Here is a 25,461-nt window from a genome sequence, read left to right on the forward strand (position 1 = left end):
CTTTGATTATGAAGATATTGAGGACCTAGATAGGGTCAAGTTTGTAAAGGAAAAATTGAAGGGACATGCAAATACCTGGTGGCAAGACGTTTGGTTGGAATGAAATGGAAAGAGAAAGAAAAAAGTCACTAGATGGGATCAAATGATAGCTAAAATGAAGTGACAATTCATTCCTATAGATTATGAGCTTGATCTGTTGGAGAAGATGCAAGGAATGAAGCAAGTAGGAAAATCTGTTGGAGAGTATACCAAGGAGTTGTAGTGAGTTCTCATTAGAACTAGCCATGCAGAAGTTGATAAGGAGAAAGTTTCCCATTATCTTAATGGGTTAAGGCCTAACATTTGAGAAAAATTGAGTCTAGTTCAAATGAATAGAATACTAGAGGCATACCAATTTTTCCTAAGAGTTGAGGAGAAACTGATCAAGACATTTGACAATAAGAATAGTGGAAGAGGTCATGGTGGAAGATCTAGAAGATGATCTTATGGAAGCCATAATGATGATTAGAAGAAAAAGGATGAGGCTAGAAGTAGCGACCAAAGACAAAGGAAAAATAATTCCAATAATTTCCATGATTAGAATAATGGAGATCAGAGAGGAAGAGGCAAAGGAAAAGGATTTGGAAGGGGAAGCTTCCGTGGAAAATGTTTTCACTATAGGGAAGAAGGGCATAGAGAATTTGAACGTACCCATCACCAAGGAAGGATAGATCAAAGTATAGAACATTAGGTGAGTGTTACACATGTTGATGAAAATGCCATGTCCTCACATTTTTAAGATGCTGAAAGAGAAGAAGTCCTAGTTAATAGAAGAGTCCTGCTGAGTGGTGAGAATGAGCTTGATCAAAGAAGGAGTTTGTTTTGAACAAGGTGTAGATGTAAAGATAAGTGATGCGATATGTTCATTGATGGTGAAAGTACTAATGATCTAGTGTTAGAAATAATGGTCACCAAGTTGAAGCTAAAGAGATAGAAACACCCATGTTGATACCATAGTGCTTGGGTGCAATATGACCACAAGGTTATGGTCAACAAGTAGTGCTCAGTGAAGTTCAAGATTAGGAGCTACCAAGATTACTATGTGATATCATACCTATGGACATATGTCATATGTTATTAGGTAGGCTATGCTAGTTTGATAGGCATGCTAACATGATGGTCGAGAAAATACCTACACTCTAACTAATGATGGAGTGAAACATAAGTTGAAGTCGTTGAAGGATAAAGAAGAAAAGGTATATAGTGCTACCAGAATATGTTTAGTTGATGGAAAAGAGTTTCTTAAAGGTATGAAACATGAGCATATGTGTTTTGCTATACCTTCTAAAGATAGTAAAGAAGAAGTAGAGGAGGTATCTACAAAATTTGCACATATGTTGGAAGATTTTTTTGATACTGTATTAGATAATGTATCTGATAGATTTCCCGCAATGAGGAAGATTAGTCACCAAATGGATTTTGTTCCACAAGCTAGTTTGTTAAACAAGGCTATTCACAGAATGACACTAGTAGAAAGCCAAGATTTGAATAGGCAAGTTCATGAGTTGTTGTAGAAGGGGTTGATTTGATAGAGTCTAAGTCCATGTGTTGTACTAGTAGTATTAGCACCAAAGAAGGAGGGAGAATGGAGGATGCGCATAGATTCTCATGCTATCAAAAAGATCACCATCAAGTATAGATTTCCTTTGCTAAGGATTGATGATATTACTGACTATTTGACTGGAGTTCAATATTTCACAAAGATAGTTCTGAAGAGTGGGTTCCATCAGATTTATATCAAAGAAGGTGATGAGTAGAAGACTAATTTCAAGACAAGGGAAGGACTATAAGATTGGTTAGTAATACCTTTTAGGCTAACCAATGCACCGTGTACGTTCATGAGGCTCATGAATGAGCTACAAAAGGGGTTTCTAGGTAAGTTTGTTATTGTTTACCTAGATAATATATTGATCTTTAGTTAGACATTAGAGGAGCATTTGATTCATATTCAAAAGGTTTTTGAAAGGATGTAGGAATAAAATTTGTTGATAAACTTGAAGAAGTGAAGTCTTGTACAGAAGAAGCTAGTGTACTTGGGATTTGTAGTCTTGAGAGAAGGTCAAAAAATGGACCCAGAGAAAGTGAAGGCTATCCTTGAATGGCCTACTCCAAGTAGTGTGATAGAGGTAAGATCTTTTCATGGACTTGCTACATTTTAATAAAAGTTCATAAGAAGTTTTAGCAGTATTTTTGGACCCTTGACTGAAACAATGAGAGGAGCTAGGAAAGAGTTTAAGTAGATTGTAGGAGAAGATAAGAGTTTCAATATGTTGAAACAAAAAGTTACCAAGTAGCCTATTTTAGAACTTCCTAATTTTAACAAGGTGTTTCAAGTAGATTGTAATGCTAGTGGTACTACAATAGGAGTTGTTTTGAACCAAGAAGGTAGACGTGTTGCTTATTTCTGTGAGAAGCTGAATGATGCAAAAAGAAAATATTTTGTTTATGATCAAGAATTTTATGCCATAGTTCAAGAATTTAAGAAGTGGAGACACTATCTTCTTCACAAGGATTTTTTTTTGTATACTGATCATCAAGATTTGTAATATTTGAATAGTCACTTGGAAAATTAAAACTAAGGCATTTACAGTGGGCTAAGTTTTTGCAAAGTTATACATTTCTTTTGAAACACAAAAGTGGGATGTCTAAAAAAGTTGAAGATGCTCTTAGTAGAAGACAACTTTGCTGATAGAAATGTAGACAGAGGTGGTTGGGTTCAAGGAAATTAGTTCATTGTATCCAAATGATCCTAATTTTGGTGAAGTGTAGAAGCCTTGTACAAAACATGTTACACTTGATAGGACAAAGTGATTAGACTTTATGATCCAAGATAATATGTAGTTCAAAGGAAGATAGTTGTGTATTCCAAGAATTTCAATGAGAGAGAAACTCATGAAGGAGAAGTATAGTGAAGGATTGGCTAGGTATTTTGGCAGAGATAAAATGATAGCTTTGGTTGCTGAAAATTGTTATTGGCCATAGTTACAACAAGATATGATGAAGTTTGTACAAAGCTACCGAGTATGTTAGATGGTGAAAAGAGTAAAGCAGAATACAAGGTTGTATCAACCATTACCTATACTAGAGAAGTAGTGAGAGGATGTCATCATGAATTTTGTTCTTGGATTACCGAGGAAACACCATGGCCATAATTTTATTTTAGTGGTGGTTGACAGGTTTTCAAAGATTGCACATTTTATTCCATGCAAGAAGGCTAGTTATGTTGTTTATGTAGTAGATTTATTTTTTAGAGAAGTATTGAGATTGCATGGTCTACCAAAGTATAGTTTTAGCTAGAGATAGAAAATTTGTTGGGTATTTTTGGCATACATTGTGAAAGAAGTAGACAACAAATTTGAAGTTCAATTCATCATGTCATCCATAGACTAATGGATAGAAAGTTGTGAATCGTAGCTTGGGAAACTAGCTAAGAAGCTTGGTTGGAGACAAACCAAAAGGATAAGATATGATTTTACCACAGGAAAAATTTGCATATAATAATTCTATCAATAAGAGTACTGGTAAATCACCATTCCAAATTGTATATGGGAGTAGTCCTAGAAATGTTTCTAAATTGAGGAAGTTGGATAAGGGAGAGATAAGTAATGCTAAAGCAGATGATTTTGTTGAACATTTGAAGAAGATCCACGGGGAGGTGAGGAAGCACATCATAAAGATTAATAGAGAGTATAACGTGAGTGTAAATGTGAAAATGAGATATAAGGAATTTTAGATTGGAGATGAAGTCATGGTTCATTTGAGAAAGGATCATTTTCTAGTAGGTACATATAATAAACTAAACATGAAGAAGTTTGGATCGTGCAAGATAGTGAAGAGGTGTGATTTTGGAAATTCGTATGAAGTGGATTTGCCTACTAAATTGAATATTTCACTAGTATTTAATATTTTAGATTTGATAGAGTATTATCAAAGAGTTGATGGAGATCAAGTTGAAGAAGTGCATTGTAGCATTCTAGCAGCTAGTTTAGCTACCAAGGAGACTGAGGACACACTAGAAAGTCATATTGGAAAAAGTACCAGACATAGAACTTCTGAGGAATATCTGGTGAAATGGAAAGGGAGACTAGTTGAGGATTCACCATGGCTAGCAAAGGAGGAGGTCAACCATCTTGGTTTTCCTTAGAACAACTAAGATGTGGTGGGGTCACATCTCAAATTACCCCAGGTGTCTGATGTAGTAGCATCTTGGGTGTAAGGGAAATCTTACATCCCCCAAAAATATTTTATTTTCAGTCTTTTCTTTTTTAACAAGGACTAGTAGATAGGGTGGCTACTAATTATGGGAACTTACTATTTTTAGTAATTTTTTCATACGAGCTAAGAATGTTCTCATTTTCTACAAGAAGGTTCATTTTAGAGTTGTAAAACTAACATAAAAATCTCATTGCTCAATCATTAGTATCAAAGAAGTTATTGCAGATTTTTGGTGGAAAAATTTGTAGAAAAATATTTAGGCTCACCATTAGAGGCATTAGAGTGCCTAGCTTAGGTCCAAAGACATGACATAATGGTGATAGCATGGTTTTGAGCCTATAGATCAGGAGTTGGCATTTCTAAAAAGTGGTTATAATAGCCAATCAGAGTCATAGTTTGTGAGTTATGGCCTTAGAAAGTTGGGCTACTAAATTTTTTAAAATAATTTGTCAAAGATATATTTGGCTGAATCTATGTATATTTTTAGGGTCCTTTGAGCATAGGTATTAAGTTTAATCATCTAGAACCTTCTCAGGTGGCATAAAATTGCCTATTTAAGAAAGGCCCGAAGATTGTCTAGGACAAATTTAGGTGATAGTTTGCAGTACTATCTTGCAGATTATTATAATGAAGGAGCCTATTTGGGTTAGTAAATTGTAATTGAGAATTTTTGAATTCTACATTTGCAGCAATAATAAGAGTTTTATATTTTTCTATTGTTTCTTTGTTTCTGTTATGAGTTTATGGTATTAAGGGGAGTCCCCTACATCAAGTGGTATCACAGCTAGATTTCTTGAGCATGTGGATAGATTGTCGACTATGAGGTACTTTACACCAGGACTATGGTTTGGGCTAAGTGGGTAGACAAATTGTTGATTGTGATGTAGTTTGCACTAGGGTTTCAGAAGAAGTGTGAAAATGCCTCCATGAAGAGAGCATGGTAGAAGAGTTGCAAGTGTTACATCTAAGGGTTTTCAAGCCCTCCAAAGACAAATGCAAGAATTTGAAGAACAAATGCAAAGAGGAATGAATCTTCCCATAAGAAATGAAAGTGAGGATGAGGATCAAGTAGAAGAAAATGTCAAAGTAGAGGTAGTTCTAAACCCAAAGGAAGAGAGGCCTTTTAGGGCCATCTCCAAGATTAGAAAAAGACCTAAGTTTGAGGTTTTCACATTTTCAAATAATCTTAATTAAGAAGAAATGATCAATTGGATCAATGAACTAGAGGAGTACTTTGAGTATGAAGATATTAAGGACCTAGATAGGGTCAAGTTTGTGAAGGCAAAATAAAAGGGACATCTAAAGATCTAGTCACAAGAGGTTCTGTTGGAACAAAATAGAACGAGAAAGGTCAAAATCACTAGATGGGATGAGATAATAACTAAAATGAAGCAACAATTCATTCCTATGGATTATGAGCTTGATCTATTGAAGAAGATGCAAGGAATGAAGCAAGTAGAAAAATTTGTTCAAGAGTATACCAAGGAGTTCTATTGAGTTCTAAATAGAACCTGTCGTGCAAAAGTTGATAAGGAGAAAGTCACTCATTGTCTTAATTGGTTAAGGCCTATCATTCAGGACAAGTTGAGTCTCATTTGAATGAATAGTATTGAGGAAGCATATCAATTTTCCCTAAGAGGTGAGGAGAAACTGAGCAAGAAGTTTGACAATAAGAATAGTGGAAGAGGTCATGGTGGAAGATCTGGAAAATGATCTTATGGAGGTTGTAATCATGATAAAAAGAACAAGGATGATACCAGAAGTAGCGACCAAAATGAAATTGGAAATAGTTCCAATAATTTCCATGATCAAAACAATAGAGATTAGAGAGGAAGAGGCAAAGGACAAGGAAAGAGGAGGCTTCCATGGAAAATGTTTTCACTGTCAAGAAGAAGGGCATAGAGCATTTGAATGTACCTAGTACCAAGGAAGGATAGATTGAAGAACAAAAGGTCAAGTGAGAGTTGCACATGTTGATAAAGATGCTAGATCCTCACATTCTAAAAATGTTGAAAGACTAGAAGTCCTAGTTAATAGAAGAGTCTTACTAAGTGGTGAGAATAAACCTGATCAAAGAAGTAGTTTGTTTCAAACAAGGTGTAGATGTGAAAATAAGTGTTGTGATGTGATCATTGATGCTAAAAGTACTAAAAAAATAGTTTCATAAATGATGGTCACCAAGTTGAAGCTAAAGAAATAGAAACATCCACATCCATAACATATTTCTTGGGTGCATGATGATCACAAGGTTATCATCAATGAGTAGTGCTTAGTGAAGTTCAAGATTGGGAGTTACTAGGATGAGGTACTATGTGATATCATACCTATGGACATATATCATATGTTTTTGGGTAGGCCATGGTAGTTTGATAGGCATGTTGTGCATAATGGGCGAGCAAATACCTACACTCTAACTTAGGATAGAGTGAAACATAAGTTGAGGCTGTTGAAGGATAAAGAAGGAAAGGTATGTAGCGCTGCTAGAATATTTTTTGTTGATCGAAAAGAGTTTCATAAAGGTATGAAGCATGAGCATATGTGTTTTGTTATAATTCTTAAAGATTGTAAAGAAGAAGTAGAGGAGGTATCTAGAGAAGTTGAAGATATGTTGGAAGAATTTTTTGATATTGTATCAAATAATGTACTTGATGGATTGCCCCCAATAAGGAAGATCAATTACCAGATGGATTAGGTTCTAGGAGCTAGTTTTCCAAACAAGGAAACACACAAAATGACACAAAAAAAAAGTGAAGAGCTGAACATGAAAGCTCATGAGTTTTTGTAGAAGGGGTTGATTTGAGAGAGTTTGAGTCCATGTGCTATACTAGCAGTGTTAGTACCAAAGAAGAATGGAGAATGGAGGATGTGCATGGATTTTTGTGCTATCAATAAAATCAAAATAAAGTATAGATTTCATTTGCCAAGGATGGATGATATTATGGACTATTTGAGTGGAGCATAGTATTTCACAAAGATAGATCTAAAGAGTGAGTACCATCATATTCATATTAGAGAAGGTGATGAGTGGAAGCCTACTTTAAAGATAAGGGAAGGATTGTATGATTGGTTAGTCATGCCTTTTTGGCTAACCATGCACTAAGAACTTTCATGAGGCTCGTGAATGAGGTACTAAAGGAGTTTCTACGTAAGTTTTTCATTGCTTACCTAGATGATGTATTGATATTTAGTAAGACATTGGAGGAGCATTTGATTCATATTCACAAGGTCTTTGAAAGATTGAGGGAAAAAAGTTGTTGATAAACTTGAAGAAGTGTAATTTTGTAAAGAAGGAGTTGGTGTACTTGGAATTTGTAGTCTCAAAAGAAGGTCTAAAAATGGACCCAGATAATGTGAAGGCTATCCTTCAATGGCCTACTCCAAGGAGTGCAACAGAGGTAAGATCCTTTCATGGACTGGCTATATTTTATAGAAAATTCGTAAGAATTTTTTAGCAGTATGTGTAGACCCTTGACTGAAATAATGAGAGGAGATAGGAAAGAGTTTAAATGAGCTATAGGAGAAGATAAGAGTTTGAATCTATTAAAATAAAAAGTTACTTAGCAACCTATTTTAGTACTTTGTAATTTTAACAAGGTGTTTCAAGTAGATTGTGATGCTAGTGGTACTAAAATAGGAGCTATTTTGAGCCAAGAAGGTAGATCTTTTACTTATTTTAGCGAGAGGTTGAATGATGCTAAAAATAAAAAAATTGTTTATGATCATGAATTTTATGCCATACTTCAATCATTAAAGAAGTGGAGACACTATATTCTTCTCAAGGAGTTTGTTTTGTATATTGATCATCAAAATTTGCATTATTTGAATAGTCAAGGAAAATTGAACCAAAGGCATTTAATGTGGGTTGTGTTTTTGTAGAGATATACATTTTTTTTGAAACACAGAAGTGGGAAGTCTAACAAAGTTGAAGGTGCTCTTAGTAGAAGACAACTTTTGTTGATAGAAATGTAGATAGAGGTGGTTAGGTTGAAGGAAATTAGTACATTGTATTGAGATGATCCTGACTTTGGTTGAGTATGGAAGGCTTTTACAGAACCAATTACACTTGATAGGACAAAGTGGTTGGATTTTATGATCTAAGATAATATGTTGTTCAAAGGAAGCTAGTTGTGCATTCCAAGAAGTTTAACGAGAGAGAACCTTGTCAAGGAGAAGCATAGTGGAGGATTGGTTGGGCATTTTAGCAGAGATAAAACTATAGCTTTGGTTGCTAAAAATTATTACTGGCCATAGTTGCAACAAGATGTGATGAAGTTCATACAAAGTTGCCAAGTATGTTAGATGGTGAAAGGAGTGAAGTAGAATACAATTTTTTATCAACCATTACCAATACTAGAGAAGTCATGGGAGGATGTTAGCATGGATTTTGTTCTTGGATTATAGAGGATAGAGCATGGGCATGATTCTATTTTTCTAGTGGTTGACAGGTTGTCAAAGGTGGCACATTTTATTCCTTGCAAGAAGACTAGTGATGTTGTTCATGTAGTAGAGTTATTTTTTAGAGAAGTGTTAAGATTGCATGGTTTGCCAAAGAGTATAGTTTCAGATAGAGATACCAAATTTTTTGGGTATTTTTGGCATACATTGTGGAAGAAGTTCAAGAAAAAAATTGAAGTTTAGCTCATCACGTCATCCACAGATTGATGGATAGATAGAAGCGATGAATGATAGTTTAGGAAACTTCCTGGGATGCTTTGTTGGAGATAAACCAAAATGATGGAATATGATTTTACCATAGGTAGAATTTACATATGATAATTCTATCAATAGAAGTATTGATAAATCACCATTCTAGATTGTATATGGGATTATTCCTAGAAATGTTTCTGAATTAAGGAAGCTGGATAAGATAGAGATAAGTAGCGTTGAAGCAAAAGATTTTGTTGAACATTTAAAGAATATCCATAAGGAGGTGAGGAAGCACATCATAAAGATGAATACATAGTATAAGGCTAAAGAAAACGTGGAAAGGAGATATACGAAATTTCAGATTGGAGATGAAGTCATGGCTTGTTTGAGAAAGGAGCATTTTCCAGTCGGTACATATAATAAGGTGAGGATGAAGAAGTTTGGATGGTGCAAGATAGTGAACAGGCACGATTCTTGAAATGTGTATGAAGTGGAGTTGCTTGCTGAATTGAATATTTTACTAGCATTTAATATTTAAGATTTGATAGAGTATTATGAAGGAGATGATGGAGATGATGTTGTAGAAGTGTAGTGGAGCATCCTAGCAGCTAGTTTGGCTACCAAAGAGATTGAGGAGATAATAGATAGTCATATTGGGAAAAGTACTAGACATAGAACTTATGAGGAATGTCTGGTCAAATGGAAAGGGAGACTAGTTGAGGATTCATCATGGCTAGCAAAGGAGGAGGTCAACCATATTGGTTTTCCTTGGAACACTTGAGATGTGATGGGGTCACTTCTCAAATTAGCATTGGTGTCTAATGCAGAAGCATCCTGGGTGTAAGGGAAATCTTGCATCACCCAAAAATATTTTATTTTCAGCCTTTCCTTTTAATAAGGACTAGTAGATAGGGTGGTTACTATTTATTGGAACTTAGTTTATTTTAGTAAGTTTGTCATACAAGCGCAAAATGTTCTCATTTTTTATAGGAAGGTTCATTTTAGAGTTTTAAGCCTACCATAAAAATCTTACTACTCAAGCATTAGTATTAGAGAAGTTATTACAGATTTTTGGTGGAAAAAATTGCAAAAAAGTCTTCAGGCTCACTATTAGAGGCCTTAGAGTTCCCACATGAGGTTATAAAATTGATGGAAGGGTGTTAGCATGGTTTCGAGTCTGTAGATCAGTAGCTAGCATTTTTAAAAAGTGATTATAGTAGCCAATTAGAGAAATAGTTTGTGAGTTATTGCCTTCGGAAGTTGAGCTACCGATATTTCTAAAATAATTTGTGAAAGATATATTTGGCCAAATCTATGTGTATTTTTAGGGTCTGTTGGTCCTAGATATTATGTTTAGGCATCTAGAACCTTGTCAAGTGGCATAAAACTACCTATTTAAGAAAGACCTAAGGATTCTCTAGGATAACTCTGGGTGATAGTTCGCAGCACTATCTTGCATATTACCATAATGAAGGCACCCATTTGGGTTAGCATATTGTAATTGATAATTCTATAATTCAGCATTTGTGGCAATAACATGAAGTTCATATTTTTGTTTTTGTTTCTTTGTTTCTATTATGAGTTTATGGTATTAAGGGGAGTCCTTTGCAGCACTTTGTATAGTAACACTTAAACTTCTACATTGAATAGGGAACCATTTTTGTACAAGTGTTATGAAACTTGGCTCTCATACTAAAATATTATGCCCAATAATCAATGTAGAAAATAACAACAATTTTTTGAAAGGGGTAACACAACACATTAACACATGCTAACATAGAATTTGTTATGGAAAGATGATAACAAGATGCGTTAGTCTTGAATCACAAGGTCTAGCAACATTTGTGTTTTGATAACATTTTAAGGGAATGCATATTTAGTATTCCAACACATTGCATGAGTTTAAAACCCTAAGTCTTAGTACTATAGGAGCACATAGCACGGGTTGATTAATTCAATTGATAAAAGTATAACTTCATAAGTACTAAGGTATGACATCATGTTTGAGAATAATTTAGGGTTTCCATGTTTTAATTTGAATATGAGATAGATAAATTTAATTTCAGTAAGGTTTGAATCACATGTTTTCTTTTCCAACAAAAGATGGGAAAAGTACCACAAAATTGGCACATTCAAGTTTTAATAATAATTAATGATTAATTCAACCTTAACTATAATTCATTTAATCAATGATCAAATTAAAAACAACTCCTAACATCAACCCTAACAAATATTAATTTGTCTATGCAAGACCCCTTCATTTATCCTTCAAATCTTTAATTGTGGAAATCTGGAATTAATGCAAACTCTTTACAAATTATAGATATATTTGAAATTGTTAAATATATATACAAGATAAAGTAATATCTATTTAGACTAACATCCCACTTAATTCATTTAATTAAATTATGACTTCACATTCTCTATCTAATAGCTCTACTCACTGACAACTATTAACAATGCCTAAATGCACCACTAAACACACTATATAATAACAACTCTAAAATTTAAGCATTTAAAAAGAACCCAATACTCCTCACAAGAACATCATACACTATAGACACAATAACCAATTACTAATAAATCATAACTAACTAATTCTAATGACATACTTTTTAAATGACTAAGATATACTATCAACTATTTAACAAAATACTGGTGACTAAGTTATTTATTTAAAATTGCAACATGCAATCCTATCTCCTTAATACTATACTAATAAAACTAATAATAATAATGATAAAATACTAGGATTACTTACCTAAGCTATCTCACATATGCCAATAACATTAAACACTACCTAACTTCTAAATCCTACTTAACTATCCTAAACACCCATTAACTTCTCTTAACACCTCCCTAAACCCTAGTCTAAGCTTCCCATTTGGCAAGTGGAGTTTCAAAGACAAAATTTTGGTGCTTCCTAGATAACAAGAACATGATCCTAAGGGGTTATGGGTGGCTCCCTATGCTACAACTCATTTTTCAAGCATATGGTATGCTTTCAAGGCCATATAAATGGTTTGGTGTCTCCCAAGAGAAAAAGGGAGAAGGAAGTAATTTGCAAAACTCAAATTCTTTTTGCCACAATTTTTTTACAAGCCAAGTCAATGTATAGATGGTGGTAAAGTATCCATGGTAGGAAATTAGATGCTATGCTAATGATAGGTGAAAATTTAATTTGGAAAAGGAATGGTAAGAAGTTAAGTTAAAGGGAAAGGTGGTATTCCTTACTCAGTTTATTACACCTACCGACCTTTGTTTCCCAATTCAATGCCCTAGTCTTTAAGGTCATCCCAATGGAGGGTACACATGTATAGGTGGGGTTTAAAATGGTTCCCAATGCATGGGAGAGGAAGTGTCATTAGGGGGAAAAAGAGAAAGTGGAAGGGTTGGGTGGGGTTTTGGGGAGATGGGTAGTTAGGATAAAGTTTTAAAATTTTGTGTTTTATTTTCTAGTCTATTCAACAGAAATATGAGGTTGCATGGATTTAAGATGGGTTTAGAGTGATGCATGGTTGAGGACCCACTCATCCCCTCCATCCATATTTTATTTTCTGTATATGCTTTTGGAGACATCAAGACATTATTTTTCCTTGAATATTAATTTTATAGGATATATGCCCAAGTGGGTATTAAAAGCATATATGCTAATGACTATTCAAAGTTGAAAATTTGTATGGGATGAATTTAGTTTCTTCCCATACAAATTCTAGAGACTTTTAGGGTCTCTTATGGAAAGAGAAAATGAAAGAGAGATTTTTCAATGCAGTTATGTGTAGTTTATTAAATTTTCCATATCTCTTGGTAGTGTTGTTAGATTTATTTTCCAACTAAGTTGAGGAAGATTTATAAGGTAAGATTTTTTGTCTCAAAAATAAATTTAATCTAGTAATTTAGCCCTTGGATAGATTTGGTAACTTTTAGGTGTAGCTATAGAATAGTATATCTAGTTACACATTGAGTGTAAATCAAGAATGTAAGGAAATCTATACTCATTCCAATTGATATCTTCATGAAATACCATGAATTTACGCTAATCAAAACTCATTTTTATTTTAGAATTGAGTTCAAATATTACAACAAGATGTATTTTTAAATAAACTTGGTTTTGAAATTATGTTATTTAAATTTATTTTAATGAAAGCATTGAACTATAATCACTTTGAATAATATTATCACAATATTATGCACCTTGTTCATGGGATATTCTCTTTCTTATTATTGAAAATGAACATCCACAATATTGAATACATTTTAATAAAGCATGATGAAGATTATCTTCTCCAATACATAAATACAATGATATGCCATTAAATATGAGTCAATGGAGAATTCTCTAACCTAATGATCTCAAGAACACATTTAATGCTCCAATTCCAAAATCTAAAAAAACATAAATAACTAACCAAGGTGAAACTATAACTAACCAAGTAACAATTAGAATCCAAACACAAGGTATGTGTTGAGCTATTTTTTTGTATGATGCTTAACGAGAGGACTCCTCTCTTGAAAAGATAATCTAGAATCAACTCAAAGGTTCTAGGTGATCTTACGATGTACTAAAATCTGCTCAATTGAAGATAAATGTGTTTGTTCACAAGGAGGCCTTTGTTAGTTCAGACCAATTTTAGATAAGATGTTCAATCTACCTGTTGTTTCAAAAGTAACCACAAAAGAGATACGTTTTTGGTATTTTTCTATTTTAAAAATGAATGCAATCTAACAATGCAACTATTTGAATTCCTAATTTGACCAAGTGTTAGTAAAGAAAATAATTAAGATAAGGTAATGAAAGATGAAAGAAAATAACATGAAAGTGAAATTACTAACAAACATAAACCATGGTAACAACATATCTACAAGTTAAATTGTCAAAACGCCTGTGTAGGAAAATAATGAAAATAGGAGCACCACTTCCTCAAATCAGTTGATGTAGTCATCAATGGGAATTTAGTAAATACCAAAAGATGTTTCACTTCTCATTGAATCACAAGGCCATAGAAAGTGTCCTCATATAAGACAAGAAGTTGTGTAGGAGCAATAGGGTGATCTATTTTCCAACTCAACATGTTAGAGAAATTCATCAACATGATGCAAACACCAAAACTAAAAGATGGGATAGTAAAATCAAAAAAACAAAGCCATTTTCTCCATTATTATCATGGACAAGAATTCAAAAAAATAACACACTCTGGCAAGAATAACTACACTCAAAATGAGAACATCAATAGCATATATTATTGCATCAAAATAATAGCTTGGAATACATGTTACATTCCTCAATTCATAATAAATCATCTCCTTAGTGAGACATCTTAATGAAAATATATGCTTCTAAACTAATAAAACAAATCTAATTATGTAAAAACTAACTCGCTAAATGGTGCTAAGTAAGACTTCACCCTTTTTTATTTTCATTTAATAGTTGCATAAGCCTTTACATCTCTTAAAATAAGAAAAATAATAGTAGATAAGAATAAGGAAGTTGTAAGATGATTTAAAAGTCACTATAAACTCTAAAAATGGAAGCTTGACCTTCTCTAGGTCTTTTTGGGAGTTGAACTACAATCAAAATGTGTTTCTGGTGTATGGAAATCTCCAAATTTGGAACTAGCCATTAACTGTTGGTGCACCTCTATAATAGTGCACCTTGTGAACTTTCAAAACCTTGGGCACCTTGTGACCCTTGGTGGTAGCATGAAAAATTCCAAAATTCTCACGAGTGTCAAAACTCAATTTCTACCTTTTGGGTTTTCTTCCCCTTTAGACTAGATTTATGTTTGGATTCATGCTCTTGAATTTCTCTAGTTACTAATCTCAATATGAATATCTAAAAAATCATCCATTTTAGTATCCAACTCCAATAGAACCTCTCTAGTCCTAAATGCTTGTCTAATATATTCTTCTCAAGAAGCATCTTCAAAGGTGTGTGAAAATGTTGAACCACTAATTATACTAGAATTAATTTACTCCTTGACTCATCTTTAAAACTATCAAGGTAAGCATTACTATGATACTTTTTAGCTTCCAAAATTTTCTCTTTTGCTTGATCTCTTAACTTTTGAGTATCTTCATAAAATTCTTCCATTACCTTATTTCTGACAGCTATATTTTCAGTTCAATCTTCTAGTTCATCAATATCATCCATTGCATATACCTCTATGAGTATACAATACATTTGACCCTTTATTGTTTGAAGCACTTGAAGCTCTTTTCCCCAGGTATGAACCTCATCCATCAGCCCAAAATCCTTGTCCACTATGGATACCAATTTATCCATATTAGTTTGAACATGGTGTAGCAACATCAAATTACCCCATATAATTTCTTCACCTTTATTCTGAAAATTGTCATGCCATTTCTGACATGTGCCCAAGAATAAGGGTATATATCTTGACAACAGGGTCAAAAAATCCAAAAAAATTGCAAGTGTCAAAACTCAATTTCTAACTTTTGGGTTTTCTTTCACTTTATACTAGATCCATGTCTAGATTCTTGCTCTTGAAATTCTATATAATCTTTGACACTTGGGAAGCTTATGAAAAATCCAATGCTTTTTACTTATCCTGAACTATCTACCATTAGTTACTAATCTCAATATGAATATCTAAAAAATCGTCCAGTTCAGTGTCCAACTCCAATATAACCTCTCTAGTCCTAAATTCTTGTCTAATATCTTCTTCTCAAGAAGCATCTTCAAAGGTGTGTCAAAACTATCGAACCATTGATTATACTAGAATTAATTTACTCCTTGACTCATCTTGAAAAATATCAAGGTAGGCATTGCTATAATACTTCTTAGATTCAAAAAAATTCTCTTTTGTTTGATCTCTTAACTTTTGACTATCTTCATAAAATCCTTCCATTACCTTATTTTTTACAGTTATCTTTTCAATCCAATCTTCTAGTTCATCAATCTCATCCATTGTATACACCTCTATGAGTATACAATACCTTGGACCATTTATCATTTAAAGTACTTGAAGCTCTTTTCCCCAAGTATGGACCTCATCCATCAGCCCAAAATCCTTGTCCACTATGGATACTGGTTTATCTGTATTAGTTTGAACTTGGTGTAGCAACTTCAAATTACCCTATATAATTTCTTCACCTTTATTCTCAAAATTTTCATGTCATTTCTGACATGTGCCCAAAAATTAGGGTATGTATAGGATCATGGTCAACCAAAATATGCTCTTAAGTGGCAATAAAAAATTAACAAATCAGGGTTATGTCAACTTGACATGCAATTTTCTACTTGTTATAAATTTTATATCAAAAATTTGAGAGAAAAGAATCTCTAGGAAATTGAATTTAGTTTCTAAACTACTAGGCCTTATCTAAAAAATCTAAATAATGATTGGCCATAATTTTGAGTTTTAATACAATAGTACAAAAATTAAGGGACAAAAATAAGAAGTAGATGCATGTTTGACCACCTTAATCAAAATTAAATGATAATATTTCTAAATAATATTCTATATAAACCAAGTATACTTGTGCCTAGAGGTGACACATATTTTGTCTATTTCTATTCTAAATAATTAATTAATTATTAATTTCTTAACTTTTATATTTCTAGAATAAAAAGACTCTCATATTTGACGACCTTAATTAATTCAAAACCATGCAAAATTTAATTTTTACTTATTTTTCCTTATAATAGAAGAAGCATAGAATGTGATGCATCTTTTGGATTTCAAAACTATTGTACCATTTGAAAATTATAGTTGTTTTTCAAGCAATATGTCAATCAACACTTTATATGTAATTCTATTAGAAAATAAGCAATAATTACTTACTGAACTCATAATTTGAAAAACCTTACATTTATTGAAAGCTAAGTGTATTCTTAAGAAAACCTTTTCATTTATCAAATTTTGGTGAAAAAAAAGTTCTCATCTACATGTTTGAATTAAAAAACACACAAGAACAAGCCAAAAACATATTTTTGGAATGTTTTTAATGTTCATCATATAGGGTCGGTATCAGAAGATATAGTAGGACTTATAAAGGAATTAATTTTTTTCATTTCGTATCAAGATGGGTAAATAATAAGTTGTAATAGCCTTTGAAATTCTTTGAGGCATTTAGAACTACATATTTTTCATATTGCCACTTTTTGGCACAATGTGATCCTACATATACCCATGAATCTATCTATACAATTTCCTTATCTCTCTCTCTCTAATTTTGTAACAAGATTGATCTTTAGATTATCTAGGTCAATGGGGCCCATAATTTCATGCAAATAGCCTTTCAAGAACTGATTTCACTTGCTTAGTGTAACCAATTCTAACTCATACCTATCCACTTGTTTAAAACATCTTTTACACCTGTAGTGATCAAAACTTTAGGAGCCTCTATTGTGGGATTTCCTAGTAGGACCTCCTAAATCTGGCAATTTCTAGAGTCAAATCCTTGATGTTAGCATGTGGAGTAGGGACCAAAATATGTGCAAACAAGTCTTAATCTTTGTTCTTCATTTTGAAGTCCAATGTTTCCTCATCACCCATATGTGTCTTTGGCTTCTTGATGGCTTTTTCTTTCTCATCCATTCTCTCCTCTTCACTCAAGTTCAACTTTCTCTTTTGTCTAATCATAACATCCCTCTTCAAGTAGGCTTGTGTAGTGCCCATAGGAGACTTGTATTTGGATAAAGGAGGAGTATTCCTTGCAATCCCTTTTCCCTTATCACTCATTTTCGGAGTCTTCTCCTTTTGAGAAAGATCTACTTTTGGATTCTCTGTATCCATTGTAACCTTAGTTCTTTCCTCTATATCCAATGAAGTTATATGAGGTTCTTCATGTATCTACCCCTCCTCTAATACTTCATTGATTGTCCTTTACTCTAGCTCTTCTCCATGTACAACTTGTTCTTGTTCTTTAGTTACAAATGACATAGGAGTGGTTGAACCTTTTTCCAAGAAAGAAAAGTCCTAAAATGGTGGGGGTGATGTACCTAGAAACCCTTGTTTTTGAGGTGGAATTTGGTTCCAATCCTCTCCCAAAGTTTGGTTCATATGTGTATCTCATATCTTATCACTCACCATTTTAGTTCCCATGAGCATAAAATTGAAATTAGATATGTTTAAGATATTTGTCTCTTTCCCCTCCTATTCTTCAATCCACTATTGTTTCTCATCTTTAGAAATGTTAACCTAAATTGGTTCCTTAGGAATGGATGGTAGTGTTATAGTTGAGCTCCTTCTTCTTTCTTATATTGTAACCTTGGCTAAATGAGTCCTTTGACTCAAAGGGAGATTATCTCCTTCATCTTCTTCATCATCCACCTTGGAGATGGTTTCAGGTACTGGAGGGATGGGAATAAGCTTCTTTTGTAACTTTTTCCTTCTTGTCTTTCTCACAATAGGTCCAACCCCAGCTTTCTTAGCAACTAAAGGAGAGGATTATTCCTCTTGAGTAGGTGGTGTCACCTTATGTGCTTCTTACCCTGGCTCTTGTTCATGTTCCTATCTAGGTGGGGGCACCTATCTAGTATGTTGAACTTATGTTGCTTCTTCATCTTGAGGCACTTCATTCTAAGGTGCTTGTGCTGCCTCTTCTTGAAGCTATTTAGATTTAGCCTCAAGTTGTTTTTGGGACTCTCTTTTCCTCTTATTTTTTCCTTTATCTTCTATAAAGTACCCAACATCCCTATCATGTTGACATATTGTTTCTAGTCTAACTAGAGATTGAGTAAGGGATGTTAGTACTATAAAGATTGCTCCTTTAATCTTAACTGGGTGTGTTGTGGCTTGAAAGGTAATAGCCTATCATACTAGGTCAAGGTAAAAAGACTTCATTATCTAGTCCTTTGTCACCTATATTATGTACCTAGCCTCTTGGTTTATATTAGCATTTTCATCCATGTCAGTCTTTGTGTTCATAATTGACCTATCACATATCTTGTCTCTATTATACAAGGGATCCAAGATAACTTGAGTGTCTTCTTGAATAGTCTTGAGAAAGACCCTATCTTTAAGGCACTCTCTACCACATATATAGTCATTCTACAATAATCACTTATTTAGATATCATATTAATCTATTGCATTCATCCTATGATCTTCAATGACATCTTCATGTACAAACTACTTCCCTGCCAAATGTTGAACTCTGCCAATATTATCAAAATAGGGACAAGAAATTTTTTAATCTTCAAACAGATATTGATCCCACTTTGAATCAAAAGTCATGATATCTTTCTTCTACTTTACTTTAAATGAACATACAGTATTAGGCCATAATCACGTGTTCTTCTATTGTTTTCTCACTCTATCATATGCAGATGTGAACTATACTACAATCTCTAATAAAATGAGACTATCATATAGACATCTTAGTTGCTTCTTTAGATTCACTGTCATACTAGGTACCCTTAGGTAAGTGAATGTTTTAAATTGGATGTAATAGGCATCAACCTCTACTATCCTTACTACTACATATACTGACATCCTCTTAGCATAAACACGCTTTATGAATCAAACGATTGAATATATGAAAGTATCTTCACTATTCAGAATTCCTTCCTCTGATATTACAGATTCTTTGTTACCAAATGATGATATATTGCATAGGGCAAAGCATTGGCATCCTAAATTATTTCCTTCTTATACAGTCCTTGATAGTTAGTTTTTGTCAGTACCAATAAGTACACCAAATATGATTTAATGTACTTGATGTCAGCTTTATCTCCTACCAGTTGTTCATTTAATCTTTCACTTAGTATGGTAGCTTAGTCAATTGTTATTTTGTTTGTACTCATGGTCTTTATGAAATGGACCATTCAGATGTGAAGAAACCCAATTACTAGTATACCCATAATTTTTCTCAAAATTACAATGACATAACCAATATCATTCTTCATATATCCCCTATTAATGTCTACCTTTTCTACTCTACACCCCACTAGTGTTCTATCAATCAAAAATTATGGTTGTATTATCTGCATTGCCTTCTTCTCATTCTCCTATACCATATTTATACTTGGTGATAAGTTATCTTCACATATTGATCTACTCTAGGGATATGGAATACATTCTCAATGTTCCTTGGTCTTAGGTCTAAAACTATCTCCCTTATGACTCTTTTGACAATTGTTTCTTTAGACACATAGTTCTCAGCTAGAGTCATAAACATAGGATGTGATCCTACATTCACCAACCCTTATCTAATAAGTGATAATACCATTAGAGACCTTTCTTTAGGATTATTGAAAATTAAAAGGAATGCATTCCAATCTATAAGTCCCAACTCAGATATTTGATCTCTAAATGATTATCTTGAAAATGAGATTTCTCTTGTGCACCTTGAAACTTTAAGACAATTATTTTTAGAGTAATTTTTTTAGCAAGTGAGGATGATGAGGAAGCCATTTTATCTACACAAAATGGAAAATCATTAGTTTGGAGAAGTGAAAATTAAACCCTAAACAAATCCTAATTGCCAAAAGATAAAACCCAAAACACCAAAACCCTATTAGACAACTCATACATCCTTTAAAAGCCTTACAAGGCAATTTAGTGCACCTTGTACACCTTGATAGGTGTTTTAGGTGTGCTTAATGACTCTTAGATAGTAATTTTGAACACAATTGGGCATTTGCATAGGTGCACACACTTGTGGAGTCTGCACATACACATGTGCACTACTATACACATGCTTTACCATCTGCAAAGGAATGAGATTGAATTAGTTTTCAAAAAAAATTATTAAGGGTGTGGACATGCACACCTTGATGGGTACACATGTGTGCATCCTTAAATTGGCCTTAATATTAAGGGTAGACAATAGTGTGCAGATGCACACCTTGACAAGGTGCACATTAGCACACATTTATCTATGTGTTCATAATTTGGGTTGAGAAGTGCACACATGCACACCTTGGATAGGCATGCACCTACACACTTTTATATGTTCTTAACTTGTGTGTTTGTGTGTTTGTGTTTGTGTAGGTTTTGTACAGACTTCAAAGGTGCAGAGATGCAATTCTTGAGGGTGTAGAGGAGATAATGGAATGAAGAGGAGGGGATTCCAAAATTTTATAGGCCTGATACATGCATACCTTTGGAGGTGTGTACATGTGCATGTGTACATCTCCAAAGGGAGATAAGTACAAACTTGTGAATGTGCACTAGGTGCACAAGTGCCCCCTTTAGTACTAGAAACTCACTTTTTACCAAAATTTCTGATTTTTGGGATCTGGATTTTTTAGATAGAGGACTAGGTAGGACTAAGACTATAGGAAGAGTCCCAAAAATGACTCAAGCCCCAAACTAGGGGTCTAGGAAAACAAAAAAAGTTACTTGGGGGTCCCCATTAGCACTAGAAACTTTCTTTTTGACCAGAATATCTCATTTTTTGGATTTTCATTTTTTAGATAGAGGACTAGGCTAGGCCTAGACTCTAGTGAGAGCCCCAAAAATGACTCATGCCCTAAAAAAATAAAACAAATTACTAGGGGGTCTGCATTTCTAGGAGAAATGGGGCATGCATTATGGAAGCACAACAAATAGCCTGAACAAAAGGGAAGAAATGACAAAGGTATTACTTCATCAACAAGTATTCTTCTAACATGTGTCAAATACCATTTGAATTCTAAATACTTCAAGCATATTTCAAGTTTCTTCATAGCCAAAACATCAGAATCTCAAATCTTTAGGTTTAGTGTGTGCTTAGTAAATTCATTTACTTTGACATCTTAGATACAGTCTATCATGAGCTTCTAGAAACTTGTATAAAATATTTCATCCCACAGATCTATTCATTAGGAATCCTCACAAAACATCTTTATGAATCACTTATTTGACTAGATGAGAGAATCTATTCTGAGGGCTCTTTATGGGTTATCACTTTTACATTTTAGGTCATGGGCAATCTTCTAAATTTTACTTTATGGATCTTCCATGTGTCTATTTGATTCTTCCATGAAGCAATTTATATAGATACTAGATAACCATTTTGGAGTGCATAACCCTACTATCAGATTACCTCCCTTACACCATTTGGAATCTTTCATTCTTAACACCACCTTTCCCTTTTTTATTTTATTTTATTACTCTAACGACACTTAGACTGTGTAGCCAAGGCATTGGTGTCATTTCTTAGATTCTTTCTTTAGTTGATAACCTCTGTGTTAGTCTTTTAAGAACTAATGGAAACTCTCATGCCAAAAAATAACCTTAGAAATTCCTTGAAAAAGACCTTTTGTTTGAACTGATAGGGTTTGGACTATCTCTTGTTGCCATCAACCTTGATTTGAAATCACCAAGATAGTCAATCTTTTAAATTTGCAAAGTGTTGAGAACTGTCAATCAACAATTTTGATTTCAAGATTGAAAGTCCTTTATTACTACAAGTAGAATTCATTCTTTAGTTGGTACAAGAAACAAGATTATGCAAATGCTTTGACAAAAAAATACCTCTTCACAAAAGTAAAAACTAGAAAAATGTAGTTTTTGAAATGCATCAAGATAGAATCTTGATTGTACCTAACCCGTAGACTGACACAACTTCGAAAGTAAACACACAACTAAAATTAAACATAAAACTAATAGAAAACACACTTGCAAAAATAAAAACACTTAAAGGAAATGATTTTAAAAAAAAAAAAAATTCTAAAATGTTTTCGACTTTTAAGCCTCAAAGTAATCTTTTAGGAACTTCCCATTAACCGATAATGGAACTAATTCCCCTTGTAAGGAACTCATCATAAAAGCATTTTCTTCCAAAAATTTTGTAGTTTGATAAGGGCCAATCCACAAGTGTTGAAACTTAGTGTGGTTTCTCATCTTTTCTTTCATCTTGTTAGATAGAAGAATAAGATTAGAAATTCTAAAAGAATTGATTATGGCCTACTCATCAAACCATCATTTAATGATAGCCTAATGTTTCAGCATATGCTCTAAAGGAACTATCTATTGTTCATCTATTTTCAAGAGATTCATTAATCTGATCTGAACCATATCAGTATCTTCAGTATACCCACTCATGAATTTCAATCTAGGAATCTTGAGGTTAAGTGGGAACATTAGCTCTTGTCCATAGATGAGAAGATATGGTGATTTTCCCAAAGAATTCTTGACCCTGACTCAATATATCCATAATGCATATTTGAGTTGAGTATGCCAATCCTTAGGGTTTTCCTTTAGTAAACATCTTATCACTATGATCAAATTCTTATTTGTAGATTCAGCCACACCATTTCCTTGGGGATAGTAATTTGAAGAGAACTTGATTATAACTTGATTATCTAATGCCCACTAGGTAAGAAATATTGATGCAAAAGCTAATCCATTATCACAAACTAGGAAGAATGGTATCCCAAATCTAGTACCAATTTATTCTTCCATTAAATTTATAACCACCTTCATCATGCAATCTCTAAAGGTTTCAAATTTTATCCAACATGTGCAATAGTATGTAGCTATGAGAATGAATGTATGTCTTGTCGATGATGATTGCTATACTAAACCAATAAATTCTATCCTTGATTTTGAAAAAGGGCATACCTCAAACACTAGTTGTAATGGAATCACTAGATGTCTCTCTATTAGCACTAGTTTTGCAAATGTGGCAAGTACACATATGTTCAAAACCATCCTTGAAGATTGTAGGCTAAAAATAACTTGATCCTAAAATCATATGGGTCATAGCTTTTGTTAATCCATGGCTATGCCATACTTATCATGAAACTACTCCAAATCCTATTTTACTTCTTCCACTCCCAAACACGTTAGGTAGATTCCTTCATAGTTCCTTTTATATAATTTCCTATTTTGTAGCATGTAAGATTCACACTTCATCTTGACACTTTTGCACTAGAAACTATTCATCCAATTGGGTTTTTGATTTTGTAAAACATATTAAACAATATCTTGATACCAAACATCTATTATTATACCTTGATGAATGGAAACTTGAGATACTATCATCTTCTTTTGTTGATCTTATGTGCTGATTTCATCATCAAATCTAAATTTATTCTCATTTTTTATCTCATTATCAGCTATCATCTTTGTCAATCCTTGTCCTCTCACCAACTTCATTGGTTGAATATCTAGATCAAACTCTTGTAATATCATGATCCATTTTCCTCATCTTGCACCCAATTCATTTTGCATCAGTAATGTCTTAACCACAAGATTAGGCACAATTGCATACACCTTTCTCCTTAGTATATAATGCTAGAATTTTTTGACCAACATTATCAAAGTGAAAGAATGTTTTTTAAGATTAGAATAGTTCAACTCAAAATTCTTTAGAGGAAAACTCATGAAGAAAATGTGTGTTTTATCCCCTTTTTTCTTCTATGTAGGAATCCTAGCACATTAATGTTATAAAGCAAAAGAGTGTATTTTAAATGGTAGTTCATAATCTAGACTAACAAGTACTGGAGCTATGGAAATAACCACTTTGATGTCCTCAAATGAATTCCTAATTTTTGGAACCAATTTGGTTTTCATTCCCTTCTTGAGAAAATCATTAAGGGAGCCCACTATCTTAGCAAATCTACTTATAAAATTTCTCATGAAATTAATCTTTCCTAAGAAAGACTTTAGTTCTTTATGACTATGTGGAGGGGACAACTTTATAATGGATTCAATTCTCTTAGGATCTATGGAGATTTCAACTTCATAGATAATGTGACCTAGAAGCTTTCCTTTAGTGACCCCAAGTGAACAGTTCTTGGGATCAAGTGATATGCCATATTTCTAACACCTATTCAACACCTATCTTAAATCAGCAATATGAGTAATTTGATCCTTTGAAAAGATAGTTAAGTCATCCATGTAGATGACTATACATTTTTTATTAATCCCTTGTAAGCCACGTCCATATCTCATTGAAATGTGGATCCTACATTGATCAACCCAAAGGGCATTCTTCTATTGGAAAAACTCCCCCATCTTGTTATGAAAGCAGTCTTCAGTCTATCTTCTTCATCAACTACCACCTAGCTGTATCTAGAATATCCATCTAAGAGAGACATCATTTTGGATCCATTAACAATTTGTAATACTTCATTAAGTGAAGGGAAAGGGTAGTTATCCATTTGAGATGCCAAGTTTAAATTGCAAAAATCCATACAAAGGAAAATTTATCCTATCTTTTTCCTCATTGGAACCAATTTATCCACCCATGTTGAATATAAAATGGAAAATATGATATTAGCATCGAGAAATTTCTTGACTTCTATCATTATCAAGGGTTGAATAATTGGATTAATAGGTCTTTTCCTTTGTCAAATGGGTTTGACATTAGGTTTCAATGAAATTTCATGTGTGATGATATTAGGATCATAAGTTTTGAGTTCTTCATAACTCCAAGCAATGGTATCTTTATATTCCCTAAGAAAGTAGAGCATATCTTCCCTTTCCTGAGCATTACACACCTTTCCAACCCTTACCATTTTAGGATCTTGATCTATACACAGATTATATGAATCACATGCCTCAATCCCCTTTTTTGATAATTCTCTTGCTAATTGTTGACTCATTGCAATCAAAGATGCATTCTAACTCAAACATTCCATTTGGAATAGTGTTGGTTTTCA

This window comes from Cupressus sempervirens, chromosome 1 (assembly GCF_028749045.1).
Source record: "Cupressus sempervirens isolate cs-2001-9-10 chromosome 1, ASM2874904v1, whole genome shotgun sequence".
Classification (NCBI taxonomy): Eukaryota; Viridiplantae; Streptophyta; class Pinopsida; order Cupressales; family Cupressaceae; genus Cupressus; species Cupressus sempervirens.